Source organism: Sapajus apella, unplaced genomic scaffold (assembly GCF_009761245.1).
Source record: "Sapajus apella isolate SASKATOON/1434 unplaced genomic scaffold, GSC_monkey_1.0 scaffold55, whole genome shotgun sequence".
Lineage (NCBI taxonomy): Eukaryota > Metazoa > Chordata > Mammalia > Primates > Cebidae > Sapajus > Sapajus apella.
In genome coordinates this window covers 2,637,680-2,651,549 of record NW_022436995.1, presented here as the reverse complement: position 1 = coordinate 2,651,549, position 13,870 = coordinate 2,637,680, and positions in this window count along the sequence as shown.

The following is a 13,870-nucleotide window of genomic DNA, read 5'->3' as shown; positions in this document are numbered from 1 at the left end:
GTACCTAAGGAATATGATGTTTAGCCATTCTTAAATATGAAGAGGGAAAGTCTGGTAAAAGATGTTAAGATTATTAAATGAATATTCCATAATATTAAGGACCAACTCCAAAGTGTCCTGCCTAAGGAATCATTGTCTGTTTAGTGAACTATATTATTCAAGAACATCTTTGTGACATCTTCCAAAAATAAGTGCTTTTGTAATTATTTTTCTCTATTAATGACCAATATTAAGATAAGCTGTGGACTGTCTTTGGAATCATAATAATTTCCTATGGAAAAAATACGGCAACTTTCCTGAACATATTCAGGGACTAACAGATGACACCTCATCACGGAGTAGACCAGGGTCATGACACTGAATTATGCTTATAGCTCTGTGGCAATATACTCCACATAAAGGGCCTGAAAGGCCATTAGAAATCAGCAGTGTTAGACCAACATACGTTAGACCCTACCATGGCCAGTGCTTAACAAACACACACGTTCTTTTATTGTTGTTTTCTTTGTTTCTTCCTTCCTTCCTTTCCTTCCTTCCTTCTCCCCTCCCCTCCTTTCCCTCCCTACCTTTTTCTTTTTTCAAAGTTTACAATATAAAGCAGGCTACTAAATTTGACTCCACATAATTAATGATAAAAGTATTAATGTTAAGAAGTAGGCTGGGTGTGGTGGCTCAAGACTGTAATCCCAGCGCTTTGGAAGGTTGAGATGGGCAGATCACAAGGCCAGGAGTTTGAGACCAGCCTGATCAACATGGTGAAACTGAGGAATTTCTCTTCTAGGTCCATGAGGGGTGTGGTTTCAAAGGCAGAAGTTTCCCGGCTCTACATCTCCATCCGCGAACCAGAGGGGTTTCAAATGTAAAGTTCTTGGTCTGGGTATCCCTGGCAAGGACTAGGTAGAAAAAGCCAAGTAAGGTTTCTTTGTCCCAAAAAACTTGACGAAAGCTCTGGGAAGATGGGGCTCTGTAACTCAGAGTTGTGGACCAAGCAGCCAATATGGTATCAGAATCAAAGATCAATCACTCCAGGGAAGTTGAAAAGAACTCCTCTTATTGGCCGAGAATATGAACAGGGAAATAAGGGTTAAAACTCCAGCTGCTCCTATCTGTAGGATTCCTTCTCTGGGTCCCCTCCTATGACAGCATGGGAGCTGTCTGTCTTTCTCTCTCTCTAATAAATTGCTTTTCTGCAAAACTCTTTGGGTCAGCAATATTTATTCAAACAGTAAGCTCACCACACCTCCCTGGCCTCTTTCCCCATTCTTTGGGGTAAGAAAGGCCAAGAACCCCTTTGGAATGGGGAGCTGGGGATGTTGGTGCTCCCCCGTTACAAAACCCCCTCTCTACTGAAAATACAAAAATTAGCCGGGTGTGGTGCCATCCGCCTGTAATCTTAGCTACTAGGGAGGCTGAGACAGAATCGCTTGTTCAGGGGAGGCGCAGATTGTGGTGAGTGGAGAGTGCGCCATTGCACTCCAGCCTGGACAAGAAGAGCGAAACTCCATCTCAAGAAAAAAAACATCACCACTGGGATTAAGGCATGAGCCACTACACCCAGCAAGGTAATGATTAAACTAAAAGTAATTGGAAAAAAAAAAAAAAAAAAAAACCAGAAAAAAAATTACCAATCGTCACTTTTTAATATGGGCATGTCTGAACTTGTCAAATATATTGTTTTTCAGGGACTGAGGTAAACTGATATTTTCCCTTCCTGTCTGAATGAATGCCACAGTTTTACTCCCCAGTCTACTTTATTGTGTTTGGTTTTGTTCTCTCTTACACAAACGCACAGACACACATAAATACACGCACACAGACACACACACACACAGACACACACACACACACACACACACACACACACACACACACACACTCCCTGAAGGGACTCAGATTTCTTTAAAGCAATGTTAATAGTCAATAAATATATATACAATTCAGAAGATAAGGTATTTATTTCAGCTACTCTCTGATTCAAAAACTTCCCAGAGATTGCATGTAATACCTAGATATTCCAATAAGTTACTAAAGTTCAGATGCAACTATCCATAAAATAACACTTTGATAAAGTGTTAAAATATGAATTGTTCATGTGAAAAAAACTGTTTATAAATAACAAGTCCAAATAGGGCAACTGGCTCAGACAAGGTAGATATTCTTCCAGTATAAAATTTAAAAGAGCCATGAAAATTATCTGTGCCTTTTATAATGTTTTCAGTAGAAAGTTATTTTGTAAAGCTATTTTAATTTAATGCCCACTTCATATACTGTATGTGATCATTTATTTGAGGCATAAGAAAAGCTAAAAGAAAACTTTTCATCTGAATAATTACTCAATTATTGTGCAGAAAATGTAAAACAAAAAAATATAAAAACATATATTAATGATAATGGAAAAAGGGAAACTGAGACATTAAAAAATGAATCATATACTAAACCAAAAGTTGACACATATATGGATACTGACAATGGAATTTGCAAAGAAATATCATTATTAAAATCTTCAGCGGCATATTATGTGGTCATATACAACATGGCAAAAATAATCTGTTTTTCTTCCACTCAGTATTGCATCTTTTTGTTAACTAACTAAAGGTCACACAGTTAGTCTGAGTTTTCATATAAAATCTACATAATCAGTTTTAGCTTGTCATTTAGAGTTTCATAAAGTGATAAATGAAGTTAATATTTAAAATACTTTAGTGAAAAGAATTTGTGATTGTCTCATATCATTTAGGATGTAGTGAGGAATTCAGAAAGACCTCTGAATTTTTAACAGATATTTAATACAGAGAACTAGTCAAACAGGGGTTAGAATATCAAAAATCAAAAATAAAACACACAAGAAACAGGCCACCTCTAGGACTGGGTGAAATAATATGACAGTGTGAGGGGCAGCAGATAGAAACCCAGATAAAAGACTCCACAGGACAGGTACTCAGCATTCTAAGGAAGGATTTTTTTTTGTTTTGTTTTTTTAGTGCCTTAGCTGATAAAAGGAGAGGCCCATAGAACAAGCGCTCAGACTTCTGGGGAGGTCAGGGCTGGTTGACTGGCCTTCATAAGGGGTTTTGGTAAACAGGCTTTAGAATTAACTAAAGCTGGCTACTATAACCATATAACCAACTGTTCCTGCCATAGCAGGGCCATCGCTGGGGAGGCTCTAACAAGAATAGCAAACAAATGGGAAAAAGCAAATCCTCTTTTATTCATGCGGTAGTCTCCCTTTATGCTCCTAATTTGTAGAACCCAATAGGATTCTAGCCAATGAAGGGCAGAATTGTAGAACTCTAACTCCAGAATCACAAAGAAGGCTAGGTTTGAAGCTGAGAAACAACAGCTTAATTATTGGTGTCTTTTAGTTGTCTGAAATCTTTAAATAAGGATGCCAAGAAATAAAGATTGCTACAAATGTAAATCATTTTAAAAGATTTTTGTGGACCTTGTTTTTACTTTCTACATTGTTAGATGAAATTTTATTTTATTTTTGTGTTGCTTTCCTGATTTACAAATTATTTCTGATGATAGTAATGACTGTGTCAGGGTTCAACCAGAAAAACAAAGACACTAGCCATCACAGCTGTTGGCTGAACACTATATGACTGCTATCTTTGCTTCTATTGCTAGAGCTTGAAGTCCACATGGTGACCATTAAGAAAGAAAGACAAATGTAACGTGCATAGAGCAAGAATACATTTAAATACACAACCATGATCTGAAATCTGTGAGTATAAGCTGGCTGGATATCATAAAGATAGACTAGAACCCTTAGGTGTCCTGCAAGGAAAGCTGTCAGCTGTCACATTTCATCACAGTATTAAGCACATTTCAAACCCCAGCCAGCAAAGATCCACCAGGTCAAGACGGAGTAATTGCAGGCTTGGCTTCTGCCTCAGAGCAAATTAGCCAGCAGATAAGTGCCGCACATAAGAGTTGCAAAAGTACCTGTTTCAACCTTCTAAGCATAAAACCAATAACTACAGCTTTACTTCCACTCTCCAAATCTCTACACAAAAGTATCTCTTGTACTTAATAGGTCATTAAGGACTTCAAAGGCAGCAAAGACTACAAAAGTGGATTTCTTCTGAGGAGGAAGAAAATACTTTTTGGATAGAAAAAGTGTTCTAAATTGACAGTGCTGCAAGATAACCTACAAATTTTGACTGGAAAAAAATAAACTTCTAATTGCTTTAGTAACAGTAGGTATAGAAAATATTTGAGATATATTGTTTTAACTTTTAAAAAATATTAATTTGGTCAATTATTAGCCTGATTCACTAAATTAATACAAAAAGCATCCAATGCAGTTGTAAAAATATATGTTTTATAACTTATTTTTATAATTTCTGTATAGTTTAATGTTAAAATAAAATTGTATATAATTCACTTTTTACTTTACGTGCATTTTTAACAGATAAATATATTTCTGTAGTACATATTAAAGAAAACACAAGTATTTCTATAAAATGTTTCTCCCAGATGATAAAATGCAGATGATTTTTCAAGATACAATATACAAAAGCTACATATTTTATTTTTATTTCATTACTTACTATTTTTAGAGATATATTTTAAGTAGCTTTTCAAACTGGAGCTTTTTGAGGAAGCCACAAAAATACTATTAAAGAACAATACAATAATAGTTTTTTCTTCATGCAAGACTCTACATTTATCTGTACTTTAAAATATTAAGCTCTAGTGACCGCATGGTCTCAGTATTATCTTGTGAAACACTTTTGCTATTCAGTTTTCTTCTTTTTTTTTTTTTTTGAGACAGAGTGTCACTCATGTTACCCAGGCTGGAGTGCAATGGCAATTCTCCTGCCTCAGCCTCCTGAGTCGCTGGGATTACAGGCACGCGCCACCATGCCCAGCTAATTTTTTGTATTTTTAGTAGAGACGGGGTTTCACCATGTTGACCAGGATGGTCTCGATCTCTTGACCTCGTGATCCACCCGCCTCGGCCTCCCAAAGTGCTGGAATTACAGGCTTGAGCCACCGCGCCCGGCCCAGTTTTCTTCTTTTACATGTACCCTGTATTCCATTTCTACTATACTTCAGGGCAAGCCTTCTGAGAGTACAGAATGCTCTAAATTGAACATAACCCATATTATTTTTGCACTCCTGTTCTCAGGAATCTCATACAGTTTCCAGCTTTCTCACCATCTCATTAAAAATTAGTAGAGGGATGTCAGTAGGCACACAACCTTACAAATGCAGGTCTGACTTTGTAAATTAAACATGCTTTGTGTGTATACATTATTAATTCCTGTTTGCTTTTAGATGTCAGCATGTGCACATTCACTGATACCATCTTTGCATTTGGAAGCTCTCTGGATTTCAGAGAAGAAGGCAAATGAATGACTTATATATGAAGCAGGATTATGAATTATGTAAATCAAGCCACCAAGTCAGGGCAAAGAGAAAATCAAAGTTACCCTGAGGGCCTACTCCAGGAATTTCTCAGGAAAGACAAGAAAGGAAAATATCAGTATTTAACAGGTAATTCCACTTACCTACAAAGATTTTTTGCAAGAAATACGACAATCCTTATTTTGTTGAATTTTCTCTCTTCAGGTCTTAAGGAAATTAGATATGAAACTATTGTTTGTATCTGTATTCTAGAGTAAATGATTCTAGAACTCTTTTTAATGTGTGTTTTCAAAAGTGTTAAGCTCCAGAAAAACAAGCAACAGTAACAGATGGGACAGTCAATAGATTTTCCTAAGTGAGGTGCCAGCATTCTGAGCCATAGTTTTTGTGACTTCATATGAGGTTATGTTTTATACAAACCAAACTTATTTTTAAAGGTAAAAAGAAGAGCAGGTTGAAATGGGGAACAGCTCAGGAAGTAGCAGAAAGTGCCAGCTATGGAATCTTTGCCCATGTTCAGCCTCTGAACCAAATATTTTACTATATACCATGTGCATAATAACTATTTGTGAATAGTTTGGCAGATGTCTTTAACAGGAGTCATGTGGCAGATGTGTGGGGACAAGTATGTAGGTACAACCTGAACCTTAAATGGTAAGTCTGAGAAGGCAAACGGAATGCTATAGTCAGAGATTCCTTTTTTTTTTTGAGACTGAGTTTTGCTCTTGTTGCCCAGGCTGGAGCGCAATGGCGTGATCTCGGCTCACCACAACCTCCGCCTCCTGGGTTCAGGCAATTCTCCTGCCTCAGCCTCCTGAGTAGCTGGGATTACAGGCACGCGCCACCATGCCCAGATGATTTTTTGTATTTTTAGTAGAGACGGGGTTTCACTATGTTGACCAGGATGGTCTCGATCTCTCGACCTCATGATCCACCCGCCTCGGCCTCCCAAAGTGCTGGGATTACAGGCGTGAGCCACCGTGCCCGGCAGAGATTCCTAAGATAAGCAAAGGAAGGTAGGAATAGCTTTTATGCAAAGTCTGACAGTAAGATAAGAAGCCATAGTAATGTGAATTTCATAGCAGAAACAAAGGCAGACATAATGAAATGCTTGGATTCTGCTTTGTGACAAATACTTAGGATCAATTCTAAACTCTACATATCTTTGTTGTCTATGACCTTGAACCAGTGATTAAAACTGAGTTTCAGATTTTTTATCAGTGAGGTTACTTAATAATACTGACCTTAATATTGCTGAGAGGATTAATTGAGATGACATATAAAAATAATTATCTAAATGTCTGGTATTCTACCACATCCTAAGTGGCAGGTCCTAGAGCAGATCTAGGTTGCCAACTGAAATCATTGATGTAAGCTTTTTATTTTTCATTGATATCTGAACCTTAAAATTTATTTATATTTGGTCACTTTATTTTGTCAGTTCAAATTCCTTTTAATAACATTTGAAGACTAGATGAGTTTTATTTGGGGTGGAAAGAGAGGAGTGTATTCCATCACTAAATTAATAAGAGTGAACATCTAGTACAGGAATAGCATTACTGGAAGTCTTTAAATTACCCAGAAACAAACGAATATTTATGGTTATATACAGGCAGGCCTCAGAGATATTGCAAGTTAGGTTCTAGACCACTGCGATGAAGTGAATATCACAATAAAGCAAGTCACACGCATTTTTTTGGCTTCCCAGTGCATATAAAAGTATACTTACATTTAAAATGCATATACCTTAATTAAAACACTTTACTGCTAAAAAAAAAAAACGCAAGCTATCATCTCAGTCTTCAGTGAATTCACACCATGATTTGGGTGGTTGAGGGTCTTGCTTCAGTGCTCATAGCTGCTGACTGATCAGGTTAGTGATTACTGAAGCTTGGGGTGGCTGTGGCAATTTCCTAAAATAAGACAATAATGAAGTTTGCTGCATCAATTGACTCTTCCTTTAATATATTTATGTAGTATGTGATGTTGTTTGATAGAATTTAACCCAAAGTAGAATTTCTTTCAAATTTGAATCAGTGCTCTCAAACCCTGCTGCTACTTTATCAAATAAGTCTGTGTAATATTCTAAATCCTCATCAAATATAAAGCCAAATAAATAAGTCTTCATCCATTCAAGTTTTATCATCAGACTGTGGGCATTCAGTCACATCTTCAGGCTTCACTTTTAATGTCAGTTTTCTTTCTCTTTCCACCTCATCTGCCATTATTTTCTCCACTGAAGTCTTTAACCCCTCAAATTCATTCATGGGATTGAAATCAAATTTTTCCAAACTCTTGTTTTCATGTTGATATTTTCAAATCTTCTCATAAATCACAAATGTTCTTAATGACATCTAGGATGGTAAATACTTTTCAGAAGGTTTTCAGTTGTGTTGACTTTGCTTAGATCATCAATCACTATCTATGGCAGCTACAGCCTTATGAAATTTATTTCTTAAATAATAAGACTTGAAGGTCAAAATTATGCCAGATACAATGGTTCACACCTGTAATAACAGCACTTAGGGGAATGAGGAGTGAGTATCAAAGGATCACTTGAGCCCAGAAGTTTGAGACCAGCCTGGGAAAAATAGTGAGACCCCATTTTGATAACAAATTTAAAAAAAAATTGTTATAGAAATCAGTGGAGTCCCAGCTACATGGGAGTCTGAGACAAAAGGATCACTTGAGCCCAGGAGTTTGAGGCAACAGCAAGCTATGATGACAGTACCACACTCCAGCCTGGGTAACAGACCAAGATCCTGTCTCTTGAAACAAGAAAAAAAAGAAAGTCAAAATTACTTTTTGATTAATGGGCTGCAGAATGGATGTTGTGTTTGCCAGCATAAAAGTATTCATCTTTTTTAACATCTCCATCAGGGTACTTGGTGACTAGGTACATTGTCAATGAGCAATACTATTTTTAAAGTATCTTTTTTTTCTGAGAAGTAAGTTTCAAAGATGGCTTAAACTATTCAGTAAATTATACTGTGAGCAGATATGCTATCATCTATCTAGCCTTTATTGTTCCATTTGTAGATCACAGCAGAGTCGCTTTAGCATAATTCTTAAGGGCCCTAGGATTTTTGAATGGTACATGAGCATTGGCTTCAACTTAAAGTCATCAGCATTAGCCCCTAAGACATCTTGCTTTTTGAAGCTTTGAGGCTAAGCATTGAATTCTTCTCTCTAGCTGTGAAAGTCCTAGATGGCCTCTTCTTCCAACAGAAGGCTGTTTTGTCTACATTGAAATCTGTTTAGTGTAGCTACCTTCACCAATGATCTCAGCTAGATTTTCTGGATAACTTACTGCAGCTTCTACATTAGCACCTGCTGCTTTATCTTGCACTTTTTTTTTGTTATAAAAATGGCTTCTCACCTTAATCCTCATGAACCAACATGTGTTAGCCTCAAACTTTTCTTCTGCAATTTTGTCACCTGTCTGAGCCCTCAAAGAATTGAACATAGTTAGAGTCTTGCTTTGGATTAGGCTCTGGCTTAAGGGAATATTGTGGCTGGTTAGATCTTCTATCCAGACCACTAAACCTTTCTCCATATCACAATAAGCCTGTTCATTTTCTTGTCATTCATGTATTCACTGAAGTAGCACATTTCATTTCCTTCAAGAACTTTTCCTTTGCATTCATGAATTGGCTATTTGGCATACAAGGCCTAGCTTTGGGCCTGTTTTGACTTTCAACATACCTTCTTCACTAAGCTTAATCATTTGTGCTTTTGAGTTAAACCGAGAGATGTTTGTTTGACTCTTTCTTTCCCTTGAACACGTAGTGGCCATTTTAGCCCATTAATTGGCCTATGCAATATGTTGTATCTCATGGAATAGGGAAGCCATAGGAGAGAGAGAGAACCAAGAGCAGCTAGTTGGTGAAGCAGTCAAAACACACACTTGTATGTATTAAGTTAGCCATATTATGGTACCCTAAACAATTATAAGAGTAATATCAAAGATCACTGATACAGTTCACCATAACAGATACAATAATAATGAATAAGCTTAAAATACCACGAGAATTACCAAAAGATGACATAGAGACATTAAGTGAGCATACGATATTGAAAAAAATGGCATGAATAGACTTGCTCTGCACAGGTAGCCAAAATACTCAATTGTAAAACACGCAGTATCTATGAAGTGCAATAAAGCAATATGTGATATTACAAGGTATGCTTGAAAAGCATTGTTTTTAAAATACTGCTAAGAAAATTTTGAGTAAATTATGTATATTGAATAAAAATATAAAATGTTAATAATCTGATTTTGATTCTTGTTCTCTGCTTGTGTATAAGAGTCTTGCTATTAGCAAATCTACACTGAAGTATTTAGAGGTAAAGAACATAAAGTAACTGTATGAGTTGCTCATACGTTTAGGAAAATTGTGTGTGTGTGTGTGTGTGTGTGTGTGTGTGTGTATGTGTGTGTGTGTGTTCACCTGTTTGTGTATAGAGAGAGACAATGAGACAGGAAAAAAGGGAGAAAGAATATTAATAATAAAGCAAATGTATTAAAATGTTAACGCTTGGGGAATCTGGATGAAGGGTGTACATGAATTTTTACTATTTTTATAGATTTCCTGTTCTTACCTTATTTTAAAACAAAAAATTAAAAAAATATATTGCTCTACACTAGTTTCACAATGTTGTGTTAACTTTATGGGAAATGATATGAAAACAGATGCAAGACTTAGTGAATGTCAGTCACCACATTAATTATTTATGCATGCTTACTTTAGTGTAGAAACCTGTGCAATTATTTTCTAAGATTTTAATGGCAGTATGCTATATGTGAGTTGAAGTTATTTTTGAATCCTCATCAACTTTGTATTTGACTTTAATTGATTTTTTTCTATTAATGATACTTACATTAGATGTCAGCAAAAGGGCTTGTTAATTTAACAGAAAGAAAATTAATAATATTCTCAGATATTTTCCTCATTAAATTCACATTATAAGACTAACGGTTGTTTTAAATGAGTGTAATTATTAATAGGAAAAATGCACACATTAATTTTAAACACGAGCAACTGTGGCACTACTTACTTTTCTAGAAATAATTTAGACACAGTTGCATGAGTTTCCATTCCCTTTTAACCATATTTATTAGTGATTTTACGGCAAACATGAGACAATGTACAGCAAAGGTCACTGGAATGGAGCACATATATACCTTTTACATTTCTGTGCTAATATGGCATTATTATCTGTGGCACGCTGCTATTTGATGTTACCTCACCGAGAATATATCTTGACAACATAATGTCACTCAAAAAAGTGACTATCCACAGAAAAGTTTTCTTAGCATACTTTTCTTTGGAAAGCCCTTCTATTTATTTTTCTTCCCCATCCTTTCATTTTATTTTTATTTTAAATCCTTATGTTGCTGCACGGACACCATCTAGACTTTTTAAATTATGTATATAATTTTATACACACATATATATATATATAAAATGAATCCAAATACTAAGTACATCTATTACCTTATTTTTTTAGCATTTGTTGGTTTCTTAACATTTTCAGTCTGCCTTAAGTTCCCAATATTCTATGAAATCAAAAGTTCTTTTCTTTGTGTCCATTAATTTTGATCTCTCAAATACCTCAGCAAAGTAATGAAAATAAAAGAATTTCACAATTAGTACACCCCCATCATTTGAATCCTGGTCTTGCCATATAAAGAAACTTGACTTATCTTGAAACATCTTTATGCCTAGGTTTCTGTCTAAAAGATGTAAATGAAATACCCATTTTCCAAGTATATTTTTTCAATGTATTGAATGAAATCATGGATACAATATAAATAACAAGTTTCTAAAACATATATACTAAATTTTCAAAAATCTCAATGTTAAATAAAAGGAAATGTATTTCGCAAAAGTTACTCCAAGGATATAGAGGGTGCTGCCTATAATGTTTTATTGGAAATGTAAAACTTGAGGTAGTTGTTGAAAGGGTAGTCTTTAGTTAAGCAAATAAGTAAAAATAATATATTCTCTGTATAGATGAGCAAGTTATATTTCGGAAATGGTGAAAAGACCACTTCAGCTGAAGCAGAGATTTTCAGGGGCAAAAGTTGGGGGCTGATTAAGAGAGATTTGATTCTATGAATGCTATATAAAGGAGCTTTAACTTTATTTTGAAGACAAAATGGCTATTGAAGTTTCCTTTTTGTCAGGAGAGTGCCTTTATGAAAGCAGTGAATAATGCAGATTGGTTTAGAAAAGCACTGGGCAGTGTGATTTGGAGATTAGAAAAGAGCATCAAAAGGGTAACCAGATAATGGCTTATCACAAGTGCCCACACATGAGGTTCTAAGAGCTTGCCTTTGCTTGCAGTGAGAAGAAAAACTAAAGAAAAATTTGATTTTTTAAAAAACAAAAGTTGATAAAATGTATTATTTGTCTAATTTTCTTGCATTACAGAAAAGAACATTTCACATAAAATTAGAAGTTTTTTGTCTTAAGTTGTAGAGGAAAAACTGTCAAAGACAAAAATTACAGAAATTATAGGGAAGAAAGATACTTTTGGTTAGATTAAAAAATTGGCTTTAAAAATAGAGATTAGGCTGAAATAACTGCATATCAATACTCGAGACACTTTGCCACATAAGCCTGGAAACTTGAAAGAAATAGCTTCCAAAATATGAATATATATGTATAAGTATGTATTACATTAATAGTGAAATTTTGGTGCTTACCTCCCAGTTGTTGACAGCTAGAGGAACCAGTAAGTGGTAAAACTGAGACAGGCAGGATACTCTGAATATGATAACTGTGACTAAGACCAGTGTAAGAAAGAATTTCAAGATGGAAAGGAGAAACATAATCATGGTAACTTTCACTGTGTGTCCAGAATATTCTAAGCACTGATCCTAACACACAGTATTTCATGTATTGCTTTTAACAATCCTATGAGAAAATATTTTATATGCAACCATGTATCCTATGGGAATCTTTCCTGTTCAAGTATGTATCATAAACCCTGGACTGAGGTCAAAGGCACTACCTTCTTTTCACAATAAGCATACAAAGTTATCATAAATCAGAATAAACCTCAGTCCAGCAGGACTATTCAAAATAGCCATTTAGAAGTCTAGTCTATTCTACCTAGCCCAATTGTAGTCAATACAAGAAGAGGGCTGAAAATTACGGATGTTATTGGCTTGCTGAGAAGTTTAATCATTCTGAACTATAACCTTGCTTCCTTGAGTCAAGGAAATGAGCTCCAAGATAAAAGATCCCTAACAACACAGAGTAGCAGTTTTTCCCCTTTTTGGATATCTTTTGAGAGTCTCAACTTGATGATCTTTTCCTGTGTTAACTAGGCAAGGCAAAAGAGAGAACAGGACAGTGACAAATGGTTTCTGGGGGAACTGCCAAGCAGAGAGAAAGCAAGAATCTTCTCTGTTCAGGTTTTGTTTTCTAAAAGGTGCAGAAGCTAAATAAAGAGTTCCAGTGCAATGTGGATTGCTGGCCAGAGAGGCGAGATAAATGTGCGGCTCCAGCTTTACTGGGGCGCTCAAAGCATTGGAACAAAGATCACATGTCAGAGGGAGAAACTGTGAATGTCACAGGTGAAGATCAGCAGGAGGATATGGAGGGACATTTAGCTCAGGCCTCAGGGGGGTGCAGGGAAGAAGTGACTCTCTAACCGACATAGTGAAGCCTGTTGGAATAGTAATCTGTCTCCTTTTAGTTGATAGACAAAAGGATAACCAGAAGGTGCTTAAGTCTAATAAAAAGACAACTACAACCTTTCCAGTTGGATATTTTACACATTTCATTCTTCTTGCCACTCCACCACTACCCCGAAAACACACCTTTGACTGAAGAGGAGTGTAAAAAGAGTAGACCATGCCTTCCCTTTATACTCTAAGTCCTTAAAGCCACTGAGACCTAGTCAGCACAGGCAGAGACAATGAGAAGAGATGGGGATTCAAGTTTTGTAACAAACAGGACTTTAGAGCAAAGTGAAACTGTTCTGATAGCAGAGAGGAACTGGAAAGTCATTGAATCTAGCCAAGATATCAAAAAGGACTCTCTAACAATTGGTGAAGGTGAAGTTCAACGTAATCTATGTGTAAGGCAATTGTTCCAAACATACCTCTAATATTTAACTGTATTTAACAGAGAAGTATTCCTAGTTAAATTAAGCTCACAAGTGCTATTAAACATGAACCCATTTTAATTTTCTCTGTTAGTGGAGAATTTTTTTCCATATAGCAACTATGTCACCATTTATATTTTCATTCTACTAAGTTAAAGCTCTAGAACTCTTCCTATTCACTTTTTTTTATCAATTTAAATTTCAAGTTTTTCAAAAGTCCAAAAATTTAAAAAGTATGTTTGACTAAATATTTTTCAGTCACTTAAATGAAGAAACAGTAATACATTATTTAAATGCCAAAGACCTAACATTCTGAATTTTACAAAAATCCTGCTAAGTCTTTTTTTTTTTTTTTTTATCACGTTTACTAGCACCA